Genomic DNA, 11,120 nt, shown 5'->3' with positions numbered 1-11,120 from the left:
GTGTGAGATAAATGTATACATTTTGATCCAGTATGGATTCTGCAGAAGAGTTAAATATTCGCAATATTGATATTAATAGAGCAATGAAAAAAACGATGAACGACAGAAAAGGAAGTCGATGTAACTCATACTGTTAAACAAAATGGAACTTTTGCTTGCAACTCACGCCTCGTTTCATCTCTGTCACAAATGCTACGCACAAGAAGCAGTTAAAAGGTGATGGGGATGCGGTGATTGACAGGGAAAGCAGACTTAGCCCAAATGAACAGTAAGCATTCAAGTTTAGAAAACACAGGAAATACAACAGGGTAGAGTATGTGTGAGAACTAAAGTTTCCGGGCAGCCATAATCCATGGGGAAGTAATAAGAGAATATTTCGGGTGCTTGTGGTGAAGGTCAACCCAAACTCTCTCAAGAAAGGAACAGGGCATACTTAGCCCCACTATTAAGTATTCTTAGAAACACTGCTACCACTACTACCCGAAGTTCATAGAAGTTCTGTTCCAGCCAGGACATTCTGATGTTGTCCTTAAATGCTGCGTGCCATAGATGATATAAGAAAAGCAACACTTGGGGAATTCTGGGATCTGATATTTGGCTGAACTTCAACATAGGCAATGATTGTGTTTAGTCCTACTCTGGATATGGAAGTCACCACCTTCCCAACTAGCACCCCACTTTGAAACAATTGCTGTCCCAATCTACCTGGGGTGACTTCTTGACGAATGTGAATGCGACCCCTTTACAAAATAAAGCTACAAGTCACACATTTCACGAGATTAATCTAATTGAATAGTTCAGTCTAGTTGAACTAACCATGTTTAAGGTCACATTTAAGAAATGATGAATTGATATAAGTTTTGTTTCAAAACCTGACATGTCTGAAAATTAATGCATGTGGATATTACCAGGTTGTCATCGTAAACTACTGAAAGGGGATACATCAACTAACGGCCCTCAAACCATCTTCACTGTTCCCCTAAGAGTGCTGAAGGACATAGAGTCCATGAAATCCTTCCCTCTTCTCCAGCATTGAGAAAAGCATGGCACATGGAAAGGCAATGTGATTTGCCGTGGGATAAAGACAGGAAACACAAGTGGCTCTGGAGTGTGAGAAATGGAGTACAACTATCAGATTATCTATCTCTTAGCGAATTGGTTTGTTTAACAAATAAAGAAACTAAGACCAATGAAGTAACCCGGGGCCTGATGAGATCAATGTACGAAGAGTGTGTGCAACTGAAAACATGAACAATATTTCTTAGATGACAGCAATTCATTCAGCTAAATGAGCATCCATTATTTTCTGGGCATCCATTAGAGTATGGGCAGAAGGAATATTCTTCCTATTCCTGAGTAGTACTTATCCTACTATAATTTTTTTAAATCATCCTAATTTTGAAAAGATCAATTGCTGTGTTTGAAAGCACAAGTGTAGCACTGGAGGGGTGGCTTCCCACAAGTCACTATGGAGTCTTCTTAAAATGCCACAGTTGAGAGTGTTATATATTGACATCTTGAACAGTTTCCACAGAAGAGTTTAACAATCCAGGATAGGGGAACAAAAAGACAATATATTTTGCCAAGGCACGTGGCTTTTATACACAGGGATGTAATCTCATATCTTCCACTTTTCATGAGTTAAATACCTAAAAATGGCGATAGAAATTGCAGCTCACAGAAACCAGAGTATCTCCTGGGTGATGCTTTACATTTAAGTGAGATGAGAGATGCGGGTGAGTCCCAGTCATCTCTTATGTGTAGAGGTGATGTAGAGGTGAAGCATCATCTTCTGTCAAGGCTTGCCCTCATACCGTCCTTTGGAGGGGAACTTGAACCTTGCCCATCTTTAGTTTCTCATGAGTAGAATAAACTCAATTATCTTTATCCATACCCCATGCTATAGATATTATACCTGCAAGTATCTATATTATTTAAAATATACTACTTAAATATAAACTCACTAAGTATATTAAATAAAATTATTTTAAATAAAATATAGTATTTTAAAATACCAAGTTTTGTAAGGTGTGTGACTTTTCCCCTGAGGTCCACTGTTTTATATTTAAATGTCAGTGGCCCCTCTTTGTGACTCTTATACCTTTGAATTGATTTCTTTATAAGCCCATTCTGTATCCAAGTACCCATGTACCACAATTCTGTGGTTTGGAAATTTAAAGAAGTTTTCATGTCTTACGCTTATTCCCATAGATTGATTGCTCACTGTGCAGTATTTCATTCCTTGATCACTACCTCCCCAAACTATGTGTTCACACACATACAGGCCAATGAAAATGAGTGTTTCCCATTCTCACTCCTATGCCTTTCTCTTCAAATGAAACACAGTACCTTTCATTTCTTAGGTTATCCAAACTGCTCAGATAAACCTCCAGTCTCACCTTGGAAATTTCATCATTTCCTGTTCTTATCACTCCATTCCATTCACTGCACATGTGCAGTCCCACAAACACAGAGAGAGACAGACAGACAGACAGAGAATAATGCACACACTTAAATGCATATACACATTCAGTACAGATACTGAAAGCGGTGCCTTGCAGTAAATATTCTTATTCATAGTATTTAAACAATAATACTAATACATAAGTAATGCATAATTTGCAGGGAGCTCATGAGAAGGAAATGAGATTATGTATGCAAAGGATCTCACACATTCAGACATTTAGTTACTGTTCAGTGATAGCCCTCACCACTGTTCTGTTAGATGATATAACTGTTTCAGACAGAAGTGGGCTTTTGAAACATTGCCAAGAGAATTTCTACACTGTTGGTGTAAAAAGGTAATGTAGTGATTTATACTCCTTGCTCTTTACCCAGAAGAAATGACAACATGTGTGCAACAATGATTAAGAGATGGGACTAACTCAGATGACCATCAGCTTCATGTATTAGTGAGTGAAACAATATGGAACAGAACCCTGTACTCTAATATTCTATATTTTCAAAACTTAAGAGCAAGTACCATTCTTTGGAAGTTGGTGTCTTAGTTAGGGTTTTATTGCTAAGAATGGACAACACGACCAATGTAAATTTTATAAAGGACAGCATTTAATTGGGGCTGGCTTATAGGTTCAGAGGTTCAGTCCATTATCATCAAGGCGGGAGCATGGCAGCATCCAGGCAGGCACAGTGCAGGAGGAGCTGAGTTCTAAATCTTCACCTGAAGGAAGCCAGGAACAGACGGAGCATCCACAGGCAGCTAGGAGGAGGGTCTCCAAGCCCAACTCCACAGTGACACACTTCCTCCAACAAGGCCACACCCTCTAATAGTGCCACTCCCTGGGTTAAGCATATGCAAACCATCACAGTGGGTATTAGGATGGTAGCTCTCTTTGGGTACTTAGAAAATTTACTAAGAACGAACAAATGTTTGCTTCTGGCAATGTGGGAAACGATGTGAGTAGTAGTTACCTCAATGCACATACTCCCTTCATCAGATGAACATTTGTGGATTTTTTTTAATGTGTGTTTTTCTTCATTAAAATATCATGGGTGATTTAAGAAAACACAGCCAAGTTTCTTGATTTTCATGTGATCGACTGTAGTTTCCCTTGAGAAATTCTGGCACTTTTTTTCTTCCCAGTTACATCTGTTCTACCATTTGTTTATTTCCTCACTCCTTCAAGTTATTTCACGAGAACCTTGACCTTGGGCCAGGCTCTGCAGGCCTCCATCTCTAGGAATCTCGGGAGCAACCAGCTCCAAAATGGGGGGACAGTTACCTAGATATTTCATCTTAGTTGAAGATCTGGGGACTCCACAGGACCACCATTCTCTGGCATATTTTATAGTTAAGACTCCTACATCATGTAGGAGGAATAACTTGGGTTAGATGCAGAAGAGGAAACAAGTGGAGGTCAGATATGGTAGGAATGGGGGGTTTGTATGTAAGAAACAGTCTCTTGGCTTCCTCACCCATTCAGAGCATCTGGCTAAAGGGGCACTTTTTACCTAAACCGATATATCCTACCTCTACCTACATCTAACCTCTGCCCTCTTCTTTTACCTAATTCTTTACAAAACAATCTCTAATGTTGCTCTTGACTCATGGAAACCAAATGGAGACACTTGTCTCACTCTCTGCCTATTCTCCTCTCCTCTCTCCCTCCCTCTCTCTCTCATTCATTCATAGATACTATATACTATATACTATATACTATATACTATATACTATAATATATACTATAATATATAATATATAATATATAATATATAATATATAATATATAATATATAATATAATATATATGATATATGATATATGATATATGATATGATATATGATATATGATATATGATATATGATATATGATATATGATATATGATATATGATATATGATATATGATATATAATTAATATATAATATATAATTAATATATAATATATAATATATATACACATCCTCATCACGTGACTCAGTGGGCATCCCCCCCATCCCCTTACCAGTTTCAACCTCCAGCTCTTTTGACCTTTCTTTAACATAGCTCTTTCCAAATTTGTGTAGTTCATCAGTTAGTAGGATGTATTTCAGCCTCACACATATTACAACATCAAAAATATATTTATTATTCACACCCATCCAATTAAAGTTAATATCTTTATCCCTCATTCTCTCCTTTCCCTTTCTCCCTCCCTCACCCACTCCCCGGACTTCCCTTTCGTTTCACAGGCTCAGCAAACAGCACCTGCTTCTCAGAAACAAAGCTTGTCCTGTTCTCCTTTCTCTAGTCTTCCTTTAAAAACCCGAGTCCCTCTTCCTGACAGCCACTGGAGTGAAAGGAGACACACAGAAGGAAAACATCACAGGCAAAACAATTCTCTTTTCTTTTTGGATGCAGGCCATTTCAGAGATCTCCCCAGAATCCCCAAGTTCTCCTCCCTGATGTTGTCCTTACAGGCCTGATGTGGGGTGTGAGGTGTCTCAATTTAGCTGTCCAGCGATTCTCTGCCTAGCCATCTTACCGCTGAGGTCCTGTGATCTTTTGCCTCCCTCTTCTCTCTCTCTCTCTCTCTCTCTCTCTCTCTCTCTCTCTCTCTCTCTCTCTCTCTCTCTCTCTCTCTCGTGTTTCTCTCTCTCTCTCTCTCTGTCTCTCTCTGTCTCTTGCTGTGCGGGCGCGTGCTATTTCTCACTTGGGGGCTTAGTTCTAATTAAGTAATTCAGGAGGTTTAAAAGGCACAGAAAAACTAAATGAAACCTCAAATTAGAAGGAAAATGGCTCAAATGGGTCCCCATCTCTGGGAGTTCTGGTTAAGCAAGCAAACAAAATGGGCTGGGACGAATGATTATTGTAACTCAGAAGACTAAAGCAAATGTAATTAGTTCCCAGTCTACTTCTTGTTCCTCAGCCACTGACACTTTCCAACCCTCACTCCCAACCCCACAAGCAGTCGCGAATTTATCCAGTTCTTCCTTATCCTTACTGGGGGGGAAAAGTCGCTGCCGCAAAGCTGGGAGGGTTAACAGAGCTGGTACCCCAGCCTGCCAGCTAGCCAAAGGAGATTGCCGGTAGGCCTCAGAACCCGCCCCCTGCCAGGCTTCTCAGCCAATGGGCGCCTGAGGGGAGTATGGCCCGGAGTCCTATTGGCTGCCGACCTACGTGCATAAGAAAGAACGAGAGAGGCAGGCAGGGCAGCATTGTTATCTTAAGACACTCATCTGGTGTCTGAGTCTGCAGGTGACACTGGTTAGGTACGGAGCGTGAAGTCGGAGTGGGGACGCACCGGGCTGCAGCTCTAGGATGGAATCCGCCTGCCTGCCAAGCGGCTCGCGGCTCAACCCGCAGCGCCTCCTCTGAGCTCGGCGGGTTCCGGAGGACTTGGGAAATGCACCTGCCGCGCGCTCAGAGGACACCAGCAGGTCCTCAGGCAGCCGAAGGAGCCCAGACGCCCGAGGAACCGTTTCTGACCATGTACAAGGCACAGATTTCGGATGACAGGGCGGGTGAGTCTCTTTAGAGTTGGGGAAAAAAAAAGGCAAGATCTTTGGTTTCACCTCGGTCGAGGGACAGGGGACTTCTCAGTTGGCCTCCCACTTTCCTCACCTCTCCCACGCCGCGTGCGACCCAGCCTAGCGCTGATCCCACTTCACAGATGCTGTGGGTGCCTGGGATGCTCGCTGCTCCGTGGCAAGGCAGCAGGCAAGTGGTCTAAACGCCGCCGCCGCTGCCGCCGCCGCCGCCGCCGCCGCCGCGGCAACAGCAAAGCCCAGAACAGGAGAATTTGAAAAGAGACATCCGTTCCCTCTCACAAGCTGAGGGGGAGGCATTCGCATTTCCCCAAAGGAGAAAGAGCCACAAGAAATCATGAAGTAAAAACTTTGGAAGGCTGCCACTGGAGATGTTGCACAAAAACTGGGCGTCTTTTAGGAGTCTCCTCGCAGTCCTTGGTGTTTTGGGGAGCAGCTGATACAGCAAGAAGGGCTCTTACAAGGATTCAAGGTAATCGTGCGGGGAAGGGGGGGGGTCTGTTTCCCCTGGGTTTTCTGTGTCACCTTTCGTTGTAATTTTGATGAGTCCTCATTCAACCCTCTTGTCTGGTGCCTGGCAATTGCAAGCAAAAAGGAATAACTCCCATTCCATCCCCTAGTTTCTGTCAGGTGGAGCTTAACAGTGGACTTTGCGTTTGAGCTGACTCTAAAATTGCCTCCTGGTGTCGCATGGCTGTCACAGAGCTTGGGCACTCTGCCTGACCCATATTGGTTTTGCCTGGTTTAAGTCCTTAAAGTTAGTGCAACTCCCATTAGCTTTGGAAAATTCATTCGGGCTCCATAATTGCAGAGGATGACAAGGACCTTTGCTTGCCTAGCTGATGCTGGACAGAGCTGCACAAGGTTCACTGTGTTTGGGGAGGACCCTAAAGACCTAGCATTGTATTGTGCAATACAGCTGTATTCACACAGTCATAAAGCCCTGTAGCATGCTTTAGAGGCCAGTTTATTTCTTCTATGAACATATAATGAGGGACCAAAATAATTCCTCGGAGTGAATCCCGTAGTCTCCTTTGGGTGATAGAACAGAAACCCCAATCGATTGAGTCAATCCTGGTAGTGCACTGGAGACACTACAGGGGGTGGGAGGGATATTGCTGTGCTGAAGGGAAGGCTCTGCTGAGACCATCAGATTGTTAGATTGTTTCCCTGTTCATACACAGGCGTGTGTGTGTGTGTGTGTGTGTGTGTGTGTGTGTGTGTGTGTGTGTGTGTTTTCACAGCTGTACGAAGAAAGCTGAAACTGGCTGCTCACGGAGACACTAAGCATCTCTGCCTAGACCCTGCTCGGGCCATGATGCCTGGAGTGTCCCTGCCCAGTAGGAGGATGAACTTGTGCACTGCTATTTTAGCCCAGAGGAGTTCTCTCTTTACCAAGCAGTTTTTCTGCACAGTACATATTTATCCAGGGTACATAGACTTAAGCCAAATATTAACTAACAATCAACTGGATGCACTGTAATGTGATTGAGCAGACCTTTCTGGAAAGAACCATATGTATGCTTTCCCCTGTCCTGGGAGCAGGTTGCCCTGAGTAGGAACAAATGTGCTAAGAGAATATCAATTATAAAATAAAACCCGGACCTTATCCAAAAGGGCCAGTGATATTTTAGCATAGGCCAATAAGGTGAATTAAACGTATGCTATGAGTCAAGCGTTTTGTCCCAGGTCTTCTCTAGACACATGCATGTCGATTCCTTTCCTTTCCTCACCCCCTGTCCAGGCTCTTGGAAGATATGCGATGCCAGTATTAACCAGGCAGCTATAGGATTCTACTAAATCCCCTGGGGGGCAGTCTGATGACATCAGGCAACAGCTAAAGTGATGCTGGAGTCTATGTGTTTTTCCCTCTTGATTTTGCACAGTTGTATGCATGTTTTTTTGTTTATGACATGGCCCTCTAGAGTTCCTTCTCACCTGGAATGAGTTGCTATGTAGCTCGGAGAGCATGACCAAGCAATGCTGCCACAGTGATCTATCTTACCAGTACCATAGCTGCTATCCACTCTGGGAAAAGATGCATGCTTTTTGCTTCTGTGAGAAAAGACAGGATTTGAAAAGATGCCGAGCAAGGATACTGTGTTTAAGGGTAAGAGAGCAAACATCAGACCAGAACCTTTGCTTCTGGAAAACAGCTGGTTTTAAGGGGTTTGACAGCTGGGCTGCAGCCATAGGGAAGCCAGGAGCATTCTTGACTCTTCTTTCTCCTTATAAAAAAAAAAAAAGGAGTTGCCTTTCCTTTCCCAGAATGGAGTGGTATGTGCTACAGTGTGAAAATAAGAAAGACCGAGGAGGGGAGTGTTGGGGAGGACAGAAGGACCCTTTCTTCTTATGTTGGCCTGGTTTGGGGAATGGGGAACATCTCTTCTTGGATCTCAAGATTCCATTCTGAGTGTTCCTTTCTGGCCTCCTGACAGGTTGTTTACTGAGCAAAGCCAGAGGGCACAGAACATCCCTGCGTCATCAACTCCTGCTGATCCCCTTCCCCAAGGTACAGGTTCATACCTGGGGAGCACCACCTTGGACCTATCCCTCTGAGAGGGTGCTCCAAAATCCCTCTGCACTCACAAACAAGAGGCAATCTGAAGGCACTGGAGATAATGTGTGGGCACTTTCTGCTGGCTGGAATTTCAGGTTCCTAGCTAGTGTTGAGGCAAGCACAGTGTAGTGTTACTTCTGAAGTTCCATTCTTCCCTCTAATACGCCCTTGCATATATTTTTAAAAGCTGGCAACATTTACAGAGGTCGTCAACACAATCCTCAAATGGCTTATCGTCTCCTATGTCTTTGGTTACCCTAAGATATAGAGCTGGAATGATTCCAGTCTTCTTGTCAGAATGGGGAGTACAGAGCACCCTAGGAGAAGATCCGTCTTACACGGGACACACAGCAATAGGAAAACTCATGGAATGGGGCCTGCATCTTACTGTTTCTTAAATAACTTCAGTCCCATGGGCTTCTTCTCAGGCATGGTTTCATCTCAGTGTTTGTGATCTGACTTGGTTGCTTTATACTTTACAAGGTTAGGAGGCCGTGAGGGTCCTCGTCTGGCAGTATGTCAGGGTAGAGAAGGATAAAAAGCCTTAGGAAACTTTGCCCTCATGATTTTGTAGTCTACTCGGGAAAATAGTCCTATGCCCAGGCCAAGGTAAGTGATGATGTAAGTTCTCAACAGAAGTTCAATACAAGAGAAGTCAAAAGGCTGATCTTATTAATCACCCATTGATCTGCACTAATAATAAGAGCTATCAGTATTCCACAAAGGGAGAATTAGAATTGAGCTATGAGAGTTAGAGTGGAATATTTTGGGTAGGCAGAGAGGGGATAAAGGGTTCTCATTGATCAAGCCCCTCACTGTAGCACAGGGAGAAGCTAAAAGCAGTATGGTCTGCATGGGTCTTTGGGGCCACCTCTCTTGCAACCTGGAAATCCTATGTATCTGGGTTAATTGTATTAAACATGAATGGTCTAGCAGAAGTTGATCTAGGACCAGGACAGGACTGTGAAATACTGGGCATATCGTTAGGCAGTAAAAATGTTACCTGGCCTTCCATCCACTCCCAGGTCTAATCCACATACAGTGGGAAAAGCTTTACTCAAGGTCAGAGAGCACATCAACTTCCTATCCAAAAAATCTGAATGAGGATGTTGGGGAAGGCAGGCAAATTTCAAAAGAACAGGAGAAGAGACTTCTCATATTTTAGGATCTGAATCCTTTAAGAGAGAGCTTTGATTTCCTCCATTTCCTGTTTCTCCACCCAAATGTTCCTCTTGGGGTTTACTTGGAGCCGGCAAAATGCCAAAGCCCTTAGGCATTTAGCATTGAGCAGAAGATTTTTCAATCTTAAGATTCTTGAGCATGCCCATGTACATAACCTCTTGTCTCCTCTTCTCTTTCCCTTTTAATAAAACATACGCTGTTGCAGTCACAAAGGAGGAGACCACAAAAAAAGCAGGAGGAGGTGAGGAGTGGTGCTGCCCGCAGCTGTACCAAGAGGTACTGTGATTGTTCGGCATAGCAAAGAAGGGAGAGGCATGGTGTCAGCCTGGGTAGAACCAAGGGGAGTCTAAAGGCTGCTGCTGTCAGTCAGCAACACACACACACATACATACATACACACATACACACACACACACACACACACACACACACACACACACACACATTCTAGGATCCCAGAGAAGATCATGAACAGCATAAGCCTATGAGAGGACTAGCTGCTCAGCGATCTTGGACTTCAGTTGGTTTGAAGCATCAAGCAGGCTGCATGCCACTGTGTGAATGGCTCCATTCCTATACGGAAAGCTCCCATTGGGCATGAGAGGAGAATGACTTGCCACAGTTCACACCATAACTTCTCTGAGGTCTGAAGGAAGTTCCCTGGGAGCTCAATCTCTCTTTGTACTTTAGCCCAGGAATGCGATCTCAAACCAGATCTAAAGAGACATTAATGCTCTCTTGAAGATCCTACCGTAACTCTACCTGTCACTCTTGTTTCTAATAGCACCCCAATGCTAATGACCATTAGCTGGGCTGTGCATAACATATCTTCTCTCTTTACTTTTCAGAAATATACACTGCCATGTTGTGGGTTGAACCAGAGCCACAGGCACATGATGTGTAGTTCATAATTTTGGAGGAAACCCTGCTCTGTTTGGGAAGGAAGTGTCAGAAGGCTAAGTTAGGATGGCTGCAGTGGGCTAGCCTTCACTAACATACTGATGCGGGCTGGTCCTCTTTAAATTATCACTCTGATCTGTGAAGGAAAGTAGAACAGCATCACCATAACATGCATCATCAGTGACTGGTCCAGTCCCATTATTTCTTTTTTCTGAAACTCACTTGCAATGCTAAAATACCTGGGTTGCTGGACTGGGTAAGATGAGGCGCCATTGCAAGCAAAAATCCACCCAAGAAATTCATCCACAGGTAGCTCAGGCACTCTTGAAATTTGTGCTGGGACTGTGAAATGCAACTTGGGTTGAAAAGAGTTACTTTTTCAAAAGCTATATAAGAAACTATAGAGATGTGGCTCAATGGATATAGTCATTGCCTAGCATGCTCAAAGCCCTGGGTTTCATCTCTAGTACCATAGGAACTGGGCACGGTG

The 11,120-nt window shown here is 43.6% G+C and overlaps 1 protein-coding gene across 2 annotated transcripts in view; it reads left to right on the top strand.

The window, feature by feature from the left end:
• Window positions 1-5,620: 5,620 nt before the first annotated feature.
• The window catches only part of Brinp2 (BMP/retinoic acid inducible neural specific 2), a 106,076-nt gene continuing 100,576 nt past the window's right edge, over window positions 5,621-11,120 (top strand). Inside the window, exon 1 of one of the 2 annotated variants that reach the window (XM_032915713.1) lies at window positions 5,621-6,460. The gene's annotated coding sequence lies outside the window, so the exon portion shown is untranslated. Of the gene's footprint in view, window positions 6,461-7,140; window positions 8,501-11,120 lie in introns of those variants that run through there. The other variant, XM_032915714.1, reaches the window with a different exon arrangement.

The sequence above is a fragment of the Rattus rattus genome, chromosome 10 (genome assembly GCF_011064425.1).
Source record: "Rattus rattus isolate New Zealand chromosome 10, Rrattus_CSIRO_v1, whole genome shotgun sequence".
In the NCBI taxonomy this organism is placed as follows: domain Eukaryota; kingdom Metazoa; phylum Chordata; class Mammalia; order Rodentia; family Muridae; genus Rattus; species Rattus rattus.
This window is presented reverse-complemented; position numbering and strand designations above follow the sequence as displayed.